This window comes from Aythya ferina (genome assembly GCF_964211825.1).
Source record: "Aythya ferina genome assembly, chromosome: 4".
NCBI lineage: Eukaryota > Metazoa > Chordata > Aves > Anseriformes > Anatidae > Aythya > Aythya ferina.
Window position 1 is genome coordinate 7927537 of NC_140300.1, and position 5433 is coordinate 7932969.

At 46.0% G+C, this 5433-nt stretch overlaps 1 long non-coding RNA gene across 2 annotated transcripts; it reads left to right on the plus strand.

The window, feature by feature from the left end:
• The first annotated feature begins 201 nt into the window (after positions 1 to 201).
• LOC311436673 lies at positions 202 to 5092 on the plus strand. 2 transcript variants are annotated; one of them, XR_014693017.1, is made up of 4 exons: positions 202 to 399; positions 1711 to 1916; positions 3366 to 3631; positions 4109 to 5092. It is a non-coding gene; the product is annotated as an uncharacterized lncRNA (long non-coding RNA). The 2 variants fall into 2 exon arrangements; XR_014693016.1 differs by having other exon boundaries at positions 3366 to 5092.
• The last annotated feature ends 341 nt before the right edge of the window (positions 5093 to 5433 follow it).

A 5433-nucleotide genomic window follows, 5' to 3' on the forward strand; every position in this document is an offset into this window, starting at 1 on the left:
TCAGCCCTCTGAATGAATTGGGGTGGCTCCAGAAGGCACAGCTGCTTTCGAGTCCTTCTCTGCAGATTGATATGGGTCTGCTGCTCCTCAGGTGGCTACGACCACCATCAAGCTGGCCACTGCAGAGAAGTTATTTAGGGCAGCAGTTAGGAGAACGATGTGTCTGAGCCACAGAAACAAGCCAGGGAGTCCTTTTTGCAGGGGCTATGCCTGCTGCAAGTCACAGCCTCTGCTGGCAGGGGGGTGGATGGCTTACGGTGATGTCTGCAGTCATGGTTTGACAGCAACTGATATGATGCCTCAGCAGTTTTATTAGCAAAAGCAGAAAATTCAGTATAAATATCCCTATCCCATTGCCACTTTAGCTTCCTACAAAAATCCTTCCCATCTACATCAATGGTGAGTTTATACATGTCTTGTTTTGAGGCCTTTGCATCTTAGGAGAAGTTAGCCGTAGGAAATGTCAGGTAGTAAAAAATATTTAGTCATTTGGGATTATTGCCACTGCATGGCAAAATGAGTTGAGGTAGAGACTTACCAAGTTATTGCACTTTTTTCACCCTTGATCCCCATTCAAATTAAATGTGGGGAGTCGTAATACAACATGAGCTACTAACCCATGTACAACATGTGCTACTTAAAAGTGCTCTGTCAATGTAAGGGTACAGAAATACTGTATTTCTCAGCTGTTGCCCAATTTTTCACAAAATAGTTAAACTTCTCTAAAATTCAATGTGCATGGAAAGATTTCAGATCCATCTTAGGTGTGGTGGGGCCAGGAGGGCAGATCTTATAAGTGAGTGATCACAAACGAGGCTGCAGGCCCTGATAGTACCCTCACGTGCACCTGAGCTCATTGCTGCCATGGTCCAGCCTGCACATCATGATTGAATTTTGGAGAAATAATGCTAGCAGTGATAATATTGATGCTACATAACGTTTCAGAGAATGGACATATTGCAGAGGAGTTGACTGGATTAAAAGAGATCACATAGATATGCTCTTAGAGATGTTTGTTTCTATGACTTTCTGGAGACTACAAGAAATCAGGTTTCAATGTGCTTGCCGGGCACAAAAATAGTAAGCAGTTTGAGCATCAGAGCAACACACAGAGTGCATGAGTATGAGGAATGGAGAGGTGACTTTTAAGTTGGATGGAAGTTGTGAAATATTGGTATGTTGAGCACAAAAAACTCATCAGCAAATTCAGACTCCAGGGTGGGGGTGGCTGATATGGCAAATAAAGCCTTGGGAGCACACATCAAGAGGTACGTGCACGGGAAGCTGCCAGGCAGAGTGGGAGAAAACAAGCAGCAGGAGCTGTGGCTGTCTGCAGGGTTTTCCCAAGGGGACCAGACAGTTGGGAGGCTGGTGGTGAAATCCCCACAGCCCTGCTCATGCAAGCCCATCCCCGTGGGCAGATTTGGGTTCTGATCTGGAAATCGTCGCTTGCCCCTGTGTCTGTTCCCCCTCTCTCACAGCTATGTGTGCATGGCAGGGTGTCATGATCAAATGCATGGAATTGCCCTGGAAAGGCATTTTCCTCTGCTGTGTACAGACATGCCCAGTGCAACAGCGTTTGGGGCTATATGTACTCATTGAAATAAAGAAGAGTGAGGAAAGCAAAGCTGACATTGATGATTGTTAAAGATTTTTTTTTTTTTTGGCAAGAAAAGAAAAAGTCTTCTAACATATCTACTTCTTCCTCAGGCATTGAGGAATTTGCTCCCTGCTTCATTTGCTTCCCTGCTGTGCTCTGGTACATGATTCAGAGCAGACCTGTCCTGCCATGTATGCTTCACACCACTCCATCCTGACAGACTGAACAGTGATGGAAACAACTCCAGGAGAGCCCGTCCTACCTGGGAAAGTACATGTATTTCTGCAGGGCTGCAAAGCTCTGCATTATCCCCCAGGTTAGATTTGGCTTTGAAAAGCCACCCACTGCCTCATAAAGGCTGCGCCAACTATGCATCCTCCAGCTGGAAACACTTCCTGGGTTCCTGGTTTTCACCATGAGAAACCTCCACGTGAATCCCCCCTTGGAGCAGGCTTGTCCTGCAGAGTCAACCTGCATCTGCTTCTTCGTCAGCTGGTGGGATTTATGGTGTTGGTACCCCACAGGAACTGGAGAAAAGCTGTAATTTGTTCATGGTGCAAGGCACTGTACAAATGCAGAATGCAGGAAAACAAGAAGAGGCCAGCTGGTGCTGAGCTGGGCGTATCAGCAACCACTCACATTTTTCTTGTATTTATTTTTATTGTAGAGAAGGGTTTTTTTGTTCCTGAGTCAGGGGGGGACTGTCTAAAGTACTGCTGGTATTTGCTTCACTACCTTCCTGTGAGTGTAAATCTTCCCTTCTCCTTTCTCTCTATGGGGGCAAAACATCCAGTAAATCCCCTTTTTTAAACTAGTGATCAGATATATCAGCAGGCACAAAATGAATTGTGAATTGAGTTTAGATCTCCGCCTCTGCAGGGGGCTCTGGGTCTGCTAAACTTTCACACTTGATAGCCGAAATCTGCTTGTGATTAAAGGGGAAAATGAAAAGCAGACAGCCGAGGTGAAAGGTGCAGATTGCTCTGTTTTGCTGCCTGGGTTGGTACGTCAGGCTGCAGCGCTGTGGAAGGGCAGTGCCTGACATGCAAACCCAGCACAACCAAGTCAGGTGGAGATGCTGCGATTTCACTTCAATGCTGGCCTCAAACTCTGGTTTCCCATCTGCTAAATTTTGGAGAATATTGCAGCAATTGCACATACTTATATCTTCTAATTCACTGGATTTTTGCAAACACCCAGTGCTAGCGGCCCTGGGACAACCCCTTATATGCCTAGGGAAGGACTTGGCTGGCAGCAGCCACCGTTTGTGGGGCCCGAGACATCTCAGCAAGAAGGAAATTCCATCCCCAGGAGGTGGCTAGAAGCAGCATGAGGGCAGGAAACCTGCAGGAAAGGAAGCACGAAGGAGGGTGGCATTTGGTGATGAAGCAGTCATATATGCAAACCCCAATATGTCTGATATGGGTAGCAGGAGTTTTGTTTGTCCGTTCGATGGAAGGAAGGGACCAAGTCAGGAAGAAAATGCCCCCATAGAGAAACTCAAAAATTTCTTTCATATTTCAGGGAATAAAGGGACCATGTCTTCAAGACAATGTTGATGAAGGGCCAAATTTAAGTTGTCTAGCTACAGGATGCAGCTTTAGAATCATAGTACCTTCTCTGTACAGGGAGCTATGGCAAGAAAGCTGAGTAATAAGTGTTCTGAATTGCTGATTGCTACCCAAATTTTACCTAACTTATTAAATAACTACTGGAAAATGTGGCCTGAAGCCTGATTCGTACACTGTTCAAATTGCTTTCACAGATGGAATGAAGCAGAAGAAAGCAATGAACTGGAGAGTAACGCATACCCATGAACTGAAGCTACTTCAGGAGGAGGTACCTGAGACCCTGAGACTGCAGAGCTCTTGTACCTAGTGAATCGGCTGAAGCACCAGCACTGGCAAACAGAGCTGGAGAGGTGGCTCCAGCCTTCCCTTACTTCTTTCTAAACCCTTCCTCTTGGCTCCCTTCTCTCACCATGGCCATGGGCTGAGATCACATCAGGACTTATGCTCCACGTGGGCTCAGGTACTGCTTCTCGGCACTGCAGACTTCAAACCAGGGGCTAAGGAGTCCCTCCTATCTGTCCCCATTTCAAGCCTTATCGCATCCCTGGAGCAGCATCTCCAGCTCAGGGGAAGAGGAACAGGCCAAAACACAAGGGTGGGAGGGACGTGGAAAGTTTGGATTGGACGGGCGAAGTGAACCTTTGCCTTGACTTTCATGCTAGGCATCTATTGCCAAAAGGGATGAATAATGTTTATGCATGAATTATCAACACAGAGAATCCCTGAAGCAACAAGTCGCTCCCCGCTGGCTGGTGAATGTTTTCACAGTGGCTTGCAGCTGGGCGCAGCACCCCTGGAGCAGTGCTAAAGACAGGCAGAGTTTTAAGCTGGTTAGAAATTGTCACCAGCAGGCTCTCGTGGAGACACAGGACATCTCTCTAGCTCTCTTTTTCAGCCGGGGGGGCACGCTAAGCGTTTTGTGCTGCTGTTTTCACAGGCTCTCTGATGTGCACATACTGAGAGATCCTACCACGGGGATCAGACAGACACTTTGTTCAAGTCTGCAGATGAAGTGGTGAGAAATTATTAAGAGGATTAGCTGCTGGTCCAAATACATGTCTGCTGGAGCAGCCAAAATACTGCTAGACGCAGGGAGAAAAAAATGTATTAGTTCATACTCTCTTTTGTATTGTCTATGGTTTCATAATTGAGGAGTTCAGAGTTCATGAGGGAGCTAAACCAGTGCAGCAGCAAAAAGGGTAGATTCCTGTAGCAGACCCTTGAAAGAAAAGAAAGCCAGGCATGTTATCAAAATGTGCTTTTAAATCCATGCAAGTTACCAAAAAGAACCAAAACCTGACAAGGACTCCGAAAGGTCAGGCCAGGCCCCACCCCGACCAGGGAACCTGGCAGCCATTTTAGGGAGGGCTGAGCTGAACTGATCTGCCATTTTCTGAGGCCCTGAAAATACGAGCAGAAAGCTCAGAGAGAGCTCTATCATATTTTGGCTGGACTGGAACAAGTCCCTGGCCTCCCAGAAGAGGCTTCAGCACCTCTTTTGCCCACCTTTCTGCCATCCTGCTGCAATCTCCCCCTTCAGGCCTGGGATATATTTGCTCAGGACCTTGCCCCCTAACCCAGCAATATTATTCTGAAGCCTTTTACTTCTGAGTCAGTCTTTACTTCTTCTTGTTTTATGTGATATACAGACAAAGGTGTAATTTATTCAAGTTCATGCAGTGGTTCTTGCCAGAATAAAGAGAAGTAAGAGCTGTCCAGTTGCTTGACTGCTCACTACAGGCCTGGGACCCCAGATGTCCATTCCCTTAAGGACAAGTGGAGATTGTTAGATTTCATGTTTAGTTTAACCTATAGCTACAAAAGAATAATAATTCAGATTTTGGCTGGCTGACACTCCGGAGTTGAAAATCTAAAGTTTTTCTTAATAAAGCTTTGCATACATACGAAGCTGTGCAGTGAACATAAATTACAGGAGAAAATTGATTTGGACATTAGAAACAGTAGAAAGGCAAGGAAGCACTGATGGTGTTAGCTGTGGGATCTGCTATGGGAATCTGTGGGAATGGGTTTAGATCTCATCTTGAGGCAACAGAAGGTGCGATGGGAGCCCTGGGATTGTTTTCAGCCATTTTCTATGATTCTGTGCCAAATTTTCCCTGGGTGCAATTTTTTTGCTCTACTTCTGCTCCTAGTGATTCTGTTATTCTCTCTTGACAAAGCATAGGCTGAGGCAGTTACTTTCTTAGGAAGGTGAAAATATCTCCATATGTTAATCTGTAGTCCTGAATTCCTTTGGGATGA